General features: G+C 42.2%; 1 protein-coding gene across 1 annotated transcript in view; it reads right to left on the bottom strand.

Annotated features, from left to right (window-relative positions):
• The window catches only part of CACNA2D2 (calcium voltage-gated channel auxiliary subunit alpha2delta 2), a 655759-nt gene that overhangs the window by 459425 nt on the left and 183106 nt on the right, over nt 1–13228 (bottom strand). The gene's annotated exons all lie outside the window — the stretch shown is intronic.

The raw sequence follows: 13228 nt of genomic DNA, 5'->3' as shown, positions 1-13228 counted from the left end.
GGGTGGTAATGGGAGCGACATGGCACTCCCATGTAACACCTCTCCTGCACGAGCTGCACTGGCTCCCGGTGGTATTCCGGGTGCGCTTCAAGGTTTTGGTTACCACCTTTAAAGCGCTCCATGGCTTAGGGCCTGGTTATTTATGGGACCGCCTACTACCACCAATAGCCTCCCACCGGCCAGTATGCTCTCATAGAGAGGGACTCCTCCGGGTGCCGTCAGCCAAACAGTGTCGACTGGCGGTCCCTAGGGGGAGAGCCTTCTCTGTGGGGGCACCTACCATCTGGAATGAGCTCCCCCCGGAGATACGGAGGATCCCGGATCTGCGCTCCTTCCGCCGTGCTGTGAAGACTTTTTTATTCCATCAAGCGGGCTTGGCCTAATCTCTTCTCTTTTTAAATATGTAAATTTTAATCTGTTTTTAAATTATTGGGGTATTTTAATTTGTCTGGGCCAAATAATTTAATTTGATTTTATCGGGTTTTTAAATTTTGTGTATTTATGTATTTTATTGTTGGCTGTTCACCGCCCTGAGTCCTTCGGGAGTAGGGCGGTATACAAATCAAATAAACTAAACTAAACTGTCTTCCACTAAATTTTGATCAACACCAGTTTGCTTATAGAAGCAACAGGTCAACAGAAGACACCATCGCCACTGCTTTACATACTGCATTGAGACACCTCAAGAAATCTGGAAACTATACCAGAATACTTTTTATAGACTATAGCTTGGCCTTTAATACCATCTTACCATACTATTTATGTTGTTTTGTATTTTCTGTTATGGATTGCAACAGAGAGGCTAAACCAATTTCGTTGTATCTATGATGTACAATGACAATAAAGACTCTACTATACTATACTATACTATACTATACTATACTATACTATACTATACTATACTATACTATACTATACTATACTATACTATACTATACTATAAACAATTCTTTTTATTCCCTTTTTTCACAATCCCCCTCTAAGTCCTACTTTGTAGGGGTGTTTTTTTCTGAGACAGTTGAGCAAAGGATGTCAGGAGTATGTCAGCAGAGTCACCAAAGGCAAGAAGGTCATGCCAGCTCCCCAACTAAAGCAAACAGGCACCTACAGTGGGGCAATAGTCACATAAGAAAATACTGGAGATGAAATGTCACTTTAGTTAGAATGGTAGTAGGAACATAAGAAGCATGAACATGGGAAACCTCAAGCAGTAAAGATGAAATGAAGCAACTACATATTGACATCTTAGGCACCATCAACTTCACATGGACTGGGATTAGATACTTTGAGTCAGAAGATCAAACTGTTTTATTATTTAGCATGTGAAAAAAAAGGAAAGGGGTTGCAGTTAAGGGGACAAATTATTCAGTGACTGAATGATATAAATTAGTTTTTATGGACAATCAATTAGTTTTTATGGACGATCCTTTAGTTTTGATTAGATGGGATTAGAAATTATCTAAATCTGTTCCTAACTACTGATGCTGAAGAAGAGGAACTTGATGATTTTGTGTAGATAAATCAAGTCTGAAACAGATGAAGAGTATAAGCAAAATATGATGCTTGTGACTGGAGACTGGAATGTCAACACTAGAAATCGTGTGGAAGAAATTGTACTTTGGACTGTATGACCTAGGAAACAGAAATGAAGCAGGAGAATAATTTGTGAGTTGCTGCCAATTCAATGATTTTTTTTTTGTCATTACTGACACAATCTTCAAATAATCAAAGCACTATCTATATGCATGGACATCAACAGATAAGAGTACACAGAAATCAAATTGACTATATCATGTCATAAAGGGGTAGAAGAGGTTAATTGTAACAACAAAATTGTGGCTGGGGGCTGACTGTGGAACAGACTATGAATTGCTTATGTGGAAGTTCCAAGGCAAGCTAAAACAGAAGAGCAAAGCCAATCCATGTCCAAAACAGGTGGAACATGTTTCCAGCATTTAAGGGGAGAATAACAGGAATCACTCTGAAATCCTGAACTCCACTGATAGAAAACCAGAGGAAAACCAGTAGTGTGAAGTTTAAAAAGTTGTTACAAATGAATGGATTTCCACTGAAGATGGAAATGGATTTGGATACTGAGTATTGTACAATACACATGTCAATAAACAACGTATCTTAAAAATATTTCCTACCTACAAGAACCTCTAATACTAGATAGAAGCTCACTCCAATCATTAAAATGTTAGAAGGCTACAAGAAATACCCACAGAACTATATCAACAGAAAAAGAACCAGTACAGGTACCACCCAAACTATGCAGCAACATGGTGGCCAATTGATTGGAAGAGGTTAATTATATTCCAATACCAAAAACCAGAGATTTATCAGAGTGTGCAAACCATTGTACAATATCTTAAATTTCATATGCTAGCAAAATGTTTAGGAATACAGAGTAGAGCTCTCCCTGGAAAAAGAGATGTCATATTTAGAAAAGGCCAAGGAACATGAGTCATTATTGCTGATACATGCTGGGTAATTGAGAAAGGCAAAGAACATTTTTTAAAAAATCCCTCAATATTTTAATTGATTAAAGAGAGGCTTTAAATTGTATTGATCATGTGAAGGTATCGAATGGGCTTAGAAAAATGGGAATTCCAGAAGATCTTATTTCTCATGCGAAAGCTTTATCCAGGTCAAGAAGCCACAATACAGAAGTGGCAAAACAGGATACCAACAGATAAGCAAAGGAGTGCAAAATCCTGTATACACTCCCCTTATATATATAATCTATATGCTGAATATAAAGGGAAGCTGGTTAGAAGAAGAGTGTGTGGTTTTAATATTAGAGGAAGAAACATTAATAAGTTATGTTGCCCTGAGGACACTACTACTCTTATAGCGGAAAATGCAAAGGATCTGCAGTCTAATACTAAAACTCAAGAATGTAATGGTAAAACTAAATTTAAATATAAAAGAGATCAAACTAATAACAACAGGCACAACAACCTGATTGAGAACTGATAATGAAGATACTGAAATGGTGAATAGTTTCTACCCTTCACGATCAACCATCAGTAATAAAATAGCAAACATCAAGAAATAGACCACATGGCTAGCAGCCATGAAGGCCTTTAAAAAGATTCCTAGATATATCTATACCTAGAAAGATCACTAGAGTTCAAGTACTGTGCCCTGAGATATTCTATGGAAGTGAAAGTTCCTTTGAAGAAGCAGGATAGAAAGTGTGGTGAAATGTAGTCAGGATTCCCAGGAGGGAGAGATTGTATCCCAGAGAAGGAAGAGATAGTTTGTGTGTGAAGCTAAAATAGCTCCTCCCTAGGAGTTTTCAAAGTATATGTTTAATGGTGCAAGTAGTCTGCTTTCGTGTAGTAAGATTTCTGTCTATCAGTGAGGCTTAGAAGAACCTCAGCATGTCTTTCCTGGTTTTGAAGCCTGCAGAAAGAATATTCACACTTTTGAACACTTGTAAACATACCACAGAGAGACACCCCCCCCCCCACACACAGAAAAAATAACTTAAACCCAAACAAAAGGCTCATTGAACAAATCAACCCAGAAGCAAGGGGCAAATGATGAGATTCAAATTATATTACTTTAGATACATTATGCAAAGACCTAGCTCTCTACAGAAGGCTCTAATGCAGAGAAAGGGAAGGAAACAGAAGAGAAAGACAAGCAACGTGGATGGACTCACCTACAGAGGCAAAGGGTGTGACATTGGAAGACCTGAAGGACCAGATTAGGATCAGATCCTCCTGGGGAAAATCTATGTGTTACTAACATCAACACTGACTTGATAGCACACAATCAATCAATCAATCAATCAATCATTCAATTTCATACTGCCCAACTGCTATATTATTGTACAAAAGGAATTGCAAAACACAAATATCAACTTAAGGTAATTATCTTGATTCAGATTTCCATAGACAAATTACATACTTCAACTGAAACTTCAATAGAATGTAGAACATGCAGCATTTATATGACACAGAAAATACTTCTGGGACCCAGAATAACAGGCAAGATTAAAATATTGTAGACAGGTTATATTGACATCAATACATACTTTATCTCAGAATATCAACTTCCCACCCAATTTCTTCTTGTGCAATTTATTTCCAATCCATGGAATACAATCCTACACTTTAGTCAGAAGCCACTGTACACTGAACAAACTAGGACTTCATTCTGGGTGAATGTGTAAGAATTACACAATCACTATAGATTCTTACAAGTTCAGCTAAAACCATTTATGTCCTATCAATGTTGCTCAGTTGATATTTGTTTTGTTTTTTTCAGGAGTGCCAAGAGATAATAAGCATTAACATTTTCATCATGTAGCTCACAGATATTTAATTTATTTATTTTTTAAAATAATTTTTATTAAACAGTTTTTTTAAAACAAAAAACTGATAGGTTCCAGATGGAGCTTGGGCCATTTCCTGAGACTCTAGCTCACGACTCGGCTGATGACCTGGTGGCCGCCTGGGATAGTGCGGCTGCCGGGGCTTTGGACCGGGTCGTGCCTTTGCGGCCTCTGACCCGGCACCGAACTCACTTAGCTCCTTGGTTCTCTGAGGAGCTGAGGGAGATGAAGCGCCGGAAAAGACGCCTAGAGAGCGGTTGGAGGGCCAGTCGTTCCGAGTCTGACTTGACACTGGTAAGGTCTCATATTAAGACCTACCTAGTGGCGATAAAAGCGGCAAAATCTAGTTATTTTGCCGCTCTTATCGCGTCATCAGATAACCGCCCAGCCGCCCTGTTTAGGGTGACCCGCTCCCTCCTCCATCTGGGAGCGCGGGAGGACCCCTTGCAGGGCCGAGCTGAGGATTTTGTACAGTATCTGGATGATAAAATAACTCAGATTCGGGAAGACTTGGCCGCCGACTGGGTTAGTTCAGACGAGATGACTGAGGCAGGCCTTGAGAGTGTTATCTGGGAGGAGTTCGATCCTGTGGCTCCCGAGGACATGGACAGGATCTTGGGGCGGCTGAACGCAACCACATGTTTATTGGACCCGTGTCCCTCCTGGTTGGTGCTGGCTTCCCGGGAGGTTACACGAGGCTGGCTCCAGGGGATTATTAACGCTTCTTTGAGTGAGGGTGTCCTGCCGCCTGCCTTGAAAGAGGCGGTGGTGAGGCCTCTCCTCAAGAAGCCATCCCTGGATCCGGCTGTTCTGGCTAACTATCGTCCAGTCTCCAACCTTCGCTTTATTGCGAAGGTTGTTGAGAGTGTGGTGGCGCGACAGCTTCCCCAGTACCTGGATGAAGCTGTCTATCTGGATCCGCTCCAGTCCGGCTTCAGACCTGGGTACAGCACGGAAACGGCATTGGTCGCATTGGTGGATGATCTCTGGAGGGCCCGGGATAGGGGTTCTTCCTCTATCCTGGTCCTATTAGACCTCTCAGCGGCTTTTGATACCATCGACCATGGTATCATGTTGCGCCGGCTGGAGGGATTGGGAGTGGGGGGCACCGTTTTGCGGTGGTTCTCCTCCTATCTCTCCGACCGGTCGCAATCCGTGTTGACAGGGGGGCAGCGGTCGACCCCAAGGCGCCTTGTTTGTGGGGTGCCGCAAGGGTCGGTCCTCTCGCCCCTCCTGTTCAACATTTATGTGAAGCCGCTGGGTGAGATCATCCGTGGTTTTGGGGTGGAGTTCCATCAGTACGCTGATGATACTCAGCTGTACATTTCCACCCCAGACCATCCCAATGATGCCTTGGAAGTGATGTCCCAGTGCCTGGAGGCCGTGCGGGTCTGGATGGGGAGAAACAGGCTTCGACTCAACCCTTCCAAGACCGAGTGGCTGTGGCTGCCGGCGTCCCGATATAGCCAGCTGACGCCATCGCTGGTTATTGGGGGCGAATCATTGGCCCCCACGGAGAGGGCCCGCAACTTGGGTGTCCTCCTGGATGCGCGGCTGTCTTTAGAAGGGCATATGACAGCCGTGGCCAGGGGGGCTTTTTGTCAGGTTCGCCTGATACGCCAGTTGCGCCCCTTTCTGGACCGGGACTCCCTACGCACGGTCACTCAAGCACTCGTCACTTCTCGTCTGGACTATTGTAACGCTCTCTACATGGGGCTCCCCTTGGGGTACACCCGGAGGCTCCAACTGGTGCAGAATGCGGCTGCGCGGGGGATTATGGGAGCGACGGGGCGCTCCCATGTGACTCCTCTCCTGCGCGAGCTGCATTGGCTTCCGGTGGACTTCCGGGTGCGCTTCAAGGTGTTGGTGATCACCTTTAAAGCGCTCCATGGCTTAGGGCCAGGGTACTTACGGGACCGCCTTCTGCCACCAATAGCCTCCCACCGGCCGGTTCGCTCCCACAGAGAGGGCCTCCTCAGGGTGCCGTCGGCCAGACAATGCCGGCTGACGACCCCCAGGAGGAGAGCCTTCTCTGTGGTGGCACCTACCCTATGGAACAATCTACCCCCAGAGATACGAGTGATCTCCGACCTTCGGATTTTTCGTCGGGCCCTAAAAACTCATTTTTTCCAGTTAGCCGGTCTGTCTTGATTTTAGGGTTAGTTTTTAAAATTTTAATATTGATTTTAATTGATAAGTTTTAAATTATGGGCCAAATTATAAATTATTTTAACTTTATTTTTAAACTGTGATGTTTTGTATAGATGTTTTTATCTTGGCTGTTCACCGCCCTGAGTCCGAAAGGAGAAGGGCGGTATAGAAATTTGAATAAATGAAATGAAATGAAATGAAAAAAAAAAAATTTTTACAATTTTTTTCTTTTCAACATTTTCGCATCAGTAAACATTTCTTACATATCCATTTTTCTCCCTTATTTCAATTTACCATTTATACAATATATATATTCTAATATTGATTTATATACATAAAGATAACAATCTACTCAATTTCAATCATACATTGTGTCCCTTCCATTTCCACTTGTTTGTTACTACATTTCAACTCCTATATCTTCCTCATTTACTCTTTCCTTGCCCTTTATACCTCTTCTTTAACCATTCATACCATTTCTCCCATACCATGTAGTATTCTGTTTCCTCCTTTTCTTGTATTTCTTTGAGCTTGTCCATCTCTGTGCATTCCAAAACTTTTCTAATCAAATTTTCTTCTGTTGATGTATTATTATTTTTCCAATTTTGTGCATATATTATTCTTGCCGCTGTTGTAATATGTATAATTAAATATTGTATTTTTTTGTCATATATCCCTGGAAGTATTCCTAACAAAAATATTTCTGGTTTCATCTCTATACATTGTCTGGTTATCTCTTCTGAATATATTTAATTTATTTTTGTTGGTATTTTGCTCTGAAAAGGTATGAATAAATAAAAGCTCCTGGTTCTAGGATTTCTTTAGTTTTGGATGGGGCTGTACTAGCCCAGACAGACCCGTGTGTAATCTGGTGTTCTCCTGGATTTGTGTCTCCTGCTTGACGAGGTTGCAGTCAATGCTAGGAGAGCCTTCGCACAACTTTGTGGTATGTGCTAGTTGTACCCTTTCTAGATTGGGAATCCCTGCGCTCACTCAAGTCCTGGTCATCTCATGCTTGGACAATGCACTCTGCATAGGGCTACCCTTGAAGGGTATCCAGAAGCTTGAGTTAGTGTAGAATGCAGCTGCGCAGGCAGTTCTTGGGGCCCTTAGGGTAGGCATGTTATAGTGCTGTTCCAAGAGCTGCACTGGCTGCCAAATTGTTCCCAGGTCCAATTCAAGGTGCTGGTTATCACCTTGAAAGCCCTTCATGGCATGGGTTCAGTCTATCTGAGAAACTGGCTCAACCTGATGGATTAGCCCACTCCACCCATGCCAGCTGAAAGGACATGCTGCTGGCCCATCAGTCAAGGAATTTATGACTTTTATTTATTATTTTAATGTTTTAATCTGCCTTTTATATAATATCTGTAAGCTGCCTAGAATCATCTTTGGCAAGATGGGAGGCATACAAGTTTGATAAATAAAATCTTAAATCAGCATGAATGTATCTCCTATTTTAGTCACTGCTGACTCAGTATAAAACTTTCTTCAGTAAATTAATCCTCCAATTCTTACAGGAATATCAGAGAGGAAAGGTAAGGCTGTCTAGAAGAAATGCAGTGAAATGCACTGGGGTCATGAGTATTATGCTCATCACATTCATTTCCATTAACTCATCCTCATTATCCCAATTCATATGTACATGAAAATAGTGTTTTTCAGTATTCAAGGTTGCTTTCTGGTTTGCCTGCTAAGCTTTCTTCAAGCGCTGTGCTCTGAACTGGCAGGGTGCAGAGACAGGAACACCTTCTTATCTGGGTCAGTGGTCATCACTCTGTAGCAGCCTAATCTTGGCTGCAGCTACTATTACCACGGTGTTTAGTAGCATAGTGGTCATAGCACCTGCTTGATATATAGAGGGCTCAAAACCCAGCATAGCTACCTATTTATTTGTTGTGTTTTAATTTTTTTAATAAGTCCACTGATACACCATTTAAGCTGTTAAGAAAGATTTCATTCTAGTTCTCAAATAAGCTGGATGAATAAGTACTGCAGTTATAATTTATTACCATAAGTACATGGAAAACAAATTAAAAGATGCCTCCTCCTCCCCCTCCCCCTCTCCTCCTCCTCCCCCTCTTGCAAGTATCTTAGAAACAAAAAAAATAAATTAAAACAGTTATACTGGATTTCAAAGATGTAATGTTCTGCACATTAAACAAATGCTATAACCACTCTCCCGCTGAGAGGTTCTTTTGTCTGTGGGAGTCTAATTTAACTTTGTATGCATTTATTTTGTTGCGTGAGTATAGATGTAAAAGTGTATGTATGTATGTATGTGTGTATACACACACATGTATGTATGTATGTATGTATGTATGTATGTATGTATGTATTTCTCTTTAGCCAGGTTCTTCCTAAGTAAACCAAGATTTTTATGCAGCCCTAGTTCAGTGAAATCACAATCCACTAGTTTCTAGGCTTTTTTTCTGGCAGCCAGCAAACACTCTGCTGCCCATTGGGAGACTTACTGGATATATATATCCAGTAAGACTTGCCCGCAGAAGAGATTGGCAGTTAGTTTCCCTGTAAGGAAAGTTGGAAAGGTATAGTAACTGGGAAGTTGCCCAGCTAGGGGCATGTTAGCTGACAATCTAGTTTGAACATCTGGCAAATTGCTGCCAAAGCCCTCAAACCAGACAGAATTTTCTTAAAGCAGTTTAGAAGTCAGCTGGCATCAGCATGGAATACGACTGCTTTAAGGATGCAGTACTGTCACAGTGTAAGTCTATGGTTCTTTCTGTTAACACTTGATTCTGCTATATTAGAAATCCTTCTGTTTGACTACACAGCAGATTGCCCACTATAATTGACATTGGCTTTTGTTTTGGTTTCTTTTGTATTTACAATAGGGTATATATGCAGACCTCACATTTATTTTTTCCTCTTTATACTGTAATTGAGTCATCCAGGGACTTTTCCTTTTATTCACAATAAAAGAAAAGTTGTGAGTTGTGATTTCTTTTTCAACATGGAGCAGAAAACTGGATGGGGAACTGGGGGATCGGAAATGCCACATTCGTGGTGGGATAGAGATATGCAGAGTTCAAGTCATGTGCCAAGCCTTGTGAGTCATGCCAAGGGCCACACTCCAAAAGTGGTGGGACCAGGATCCATTTGGAGAGGGACTAAGAGGTGAAATCCATGTTTCAAAATATCCAAGGAAAAGGGGGGAGGGCACTAAACTTTTATTTACCATAGGATAGATGCTGCAGAACAAACATCATGGATGGGATGGAATTGGTTCTGGTGTTGTACAATGTTGTATTTATTATGCAAATTGCATACATATGAGTAAAAGTTTGGCTAGGATTAATAGTAATTTAGTGGACACTGCCTTTCTTTGAAATGTGCTTAAAAAGTTAATGTGGCTACAAAGAAAAATGTGGGTACAATTTATGAGACAAATCTACTGATATGGAGAACATCAACACATCTTTCTTTCCTTGGCCTGAGAATGGTCTAATGTTCTCCAAGTCTGAGCTGAGTTGGTCCAGGGACACTTTAAGGTACTGCAACATGCTCTGAGATAATGTTTTCCTTAATATCCTGCCAGAAGAGACTATGTGCAGCCAATGTATAACATATTAATATGCATTCAGAGAGAGAAACAATATATGCCACATCAGAAATCTTCTCACTCCAAGTGGTTTCCTATGAATCCAGTCTCTTCACTCTGGTCCCTGATTTCTTTACCTACCCATACTCTTCTTTTGGCCTCAAGGGAATCTGGAACTTTGCAGCTCCTTTTCCTTTTTAAATGTATGGATCAGCTGTTGGATCTAGAGAGTATAAAACGTTTGACAATGCCCATCCTATGCATGACTTACTTAACACATGTAGTTGAAATGTAATTGAAAAAGTTTGGCACTTGCTTGTGTTGTTGCCTGTGTAATTAGGAATTCTCTTCCCAGTAGTTGCTGCTCCTAAGGAAGCACAAGTTCCTTGCCTTCTCTCTTCATATTATGTTCTTGCGATAGTTTACAATTCTCATACTAATCCTCACAGTGGACCCTCTTTCTCAAATTCCAGTTTTTCAGTATGTGTTGTGGCCCCGCCCTCTGAGCCTGTCCCATCGGAGGAAGAAAGCTCCGAGCATGAGGAAGAGGAGTCAGCCAGGCCTCCCTCTCCAGGCCCCTCCCCTCTGGCATTGTCTCAAGTGCCGGCCGAGGGAGAGGAGACAGCTGATTCGAGTCAAAGTGATAATGACACATCATTCCTGGACGCACGCCTCCGAAGGCGTGATAAACGTTTGCAGCAGCTTGGGAGGCGTGCTAGGGATTAGAACTGAGTCACTGGACCACACCCCAGAGACCACACCCCAGAGACTATATAATAGAGAGTGGTGGTCAAGGATCTTTTGTGACGAACAAAGCAAAACCTTGGAGTCACTAAAGCCTCGTCCGGAACTGCTGGGAGGAATATTATTTCTGTTTGGACTTTCTTGAACGTTCGTATCTTATCTGTCTGTTTGTGAAAATAAAGTAACTTGGCAGACGGTGTGTCTATCGCTGCCAAGTCGGAGATAAGAACTGAATGCGTTCCAAAGTGTTTCCTTAACCCTCGACTGGCTGTGTGTGTGTGTGTGGGGACGGGGACAGATCAGTATGTGCATCTCAGCAAAAATCTGGATGACCACTAGGTGGCAGCCAGAAGACACAATGCTCTAACCCCGTGATGGTGAACCTATGGCACGCGTGCCACAGGTGGCACATGGAGCCATATTAGTGGGCATGCCAGCTCAGCTCTGGGGCGCATGTGCGTGCCGGGCAGCTGATTTTTGGGCCTTCTGGGCCCACCAAAAGTAGTGAAACAGGCTGTTTCCTGCCTCTGGAGGGCCTGGGGGGGGGGTGGGGAAGGCCCGTTTTTCTTTCTTACCTGGCTCCAGATCCTCTCTGTGTATCTGGGAACGGCGAAAACAGCCTTTCCCACTCCCTTGGAGGCCCTACAGAGGCTGAAAGGGTCCATTTCCCCACTCCCGGTGGGACAGGAAGTGATGTTTTTTCCTGTCCCCAGCCTCCAGAGACTCCTAGAGAGGCTCCTAGAGACTCCTAGAGAGGTTCTGGAGGCTGGGGACAGCAAAAAATGTCACTTCCTGTCCCACTGGGAGTGGGGAAATGGACCCTTTCAGCCTCCGTAGGGCCTCCAAGGGAGTGGGAAAGGCTGTTTTCACCGTTCCCAGATACACAGAAAGGATTTGGAACCATGTAAGAAAGAAAAACGGGCCTACCAGGCCATCATGTGCCAAGAGCGGGGGGGAGGGGGGAGGGGGTTGCACACACATGCGTGTGGGCACGTGCACGCGCAACCCTCCCCCGCCCCCCCCCTCTCCTGGCACGCGATTTCAAAAATGTTAGCCATCACTGCTCTAACCTTTCTGTTTCCACCCAGTGGTCATTAAGTAAAAGAATCAATTCACAGATTCAAAACAATATTAAAAACAAATTTAATTGGTCACTGATGAAGTGGGAAATAAAAAAAAGAAAACATTAAAGTAAGCAGACTGTTTTGTATGCTGGGGCTTTTCATGTGGAAACTTCAGCTAAGACAACCACCAATCAAGGCCCTCAGAATGTTGTGCACTAAAGATGTACAGGAGTAGGGTGCACATTCATTCTGGGTGCCTGATGCAAATCTTGCAGCCTTGGGGTTTGCAAGATTTGAAGCATCACACTTTACTCCTAATTCTGGGATGGGGCAGGATCAGATCGTAGCGCATAATCTCTCCATCTCTCATAATTTAGCATTTGGCCTTGAACACAGATGATGTGTGAAGGTACCAGTAGTAGCCATGTAGTTGCCCCCATGCATGTATATTGAGAAACTGAGTCCAGCTGAGATTTACAGAGCTTATTCTTCAAGGAAATTTGTATATAGTTCTCTCTTTAAATTACTTGGGAAAGAAGGTAGCATGTAGAAAGACTGACCTAGTTAAAAGAGAGGAGGGAGTAATGCGACCTGAACTACTGCTGAGTTTTGAAAATGCCAATTGCCAAGATGACTGAAGCTGATTGCAGTTTTGCATAATTGTACTTTAATCTTTATGCACTTTATTGTATTGTTTTTGCTTATCTTTCTAAAGGATCTGACTGATTTTAATCTACATTCTGAAACTGTCACTACCATGCGCTGTTTTGCTATTCCTTTAGAGTTTCGGTTTTATGGATTGAAAAGTTGACGTGCCTTTGAAATAAATATGGGTTTACCAAAATTGATATTTATTATTATTGCTTTAATATATATTATTATTGCTATTCTATTCTTTGGCATCATGAACTACTATGGCCACAAGGTTTCTTGGAAATCATAAACAGGTCATAATAACAAACAATTTAATATCTGATAATGTTGAGGCAATTAAACTATGTAAAAATATGCACATATAAAAGCGATTTACTAACTGAGAATCTTCAGTGTGATATCTAAGCAGAGAAGATAAAACAGAAAATGTACATATTGAACGTTGTCACATCTAATATTAGAGCTTTAAACATGGTGATCCACTCTGGCACTGGAAGGAAATTATATAAAATGAAAAGTTAGGTTGAAAACCTACTTGAAAGCCCAGATTTAACTGCAGACAATTGCTATTATTCTCAGCTTCATTTCCCCATTATACACTCACATTTTGCAAAATATGCTTCCAAAGGAGCAGAAAAGGCCGCTCATTTGAGGAGCCCAAAGTAGGCTGGAGCCTGAGAGAGTTTAGACTGCTTACAGAAGAAA

This window comes from Pituophis catenifer, unplaced genomic scaffold (assembly GCF_029215685.1).
Source record: "Pituophis catenifer annectens isolate HBS135680 unplaced genomic scaffold, rPitCat1.0.hap2 SCAF_2, whole genome shotgun sequence".
NCBI lineage: Eukaryota > Metazoa > Chordata > Lepidosauria > Squamata > Colubridae > Pituophis > Pituophis catenifer.
Note: the sequence above shows the minus strand (reverse complement) of the source record. Positions and strands in the feature narration are given on the sequence as shown.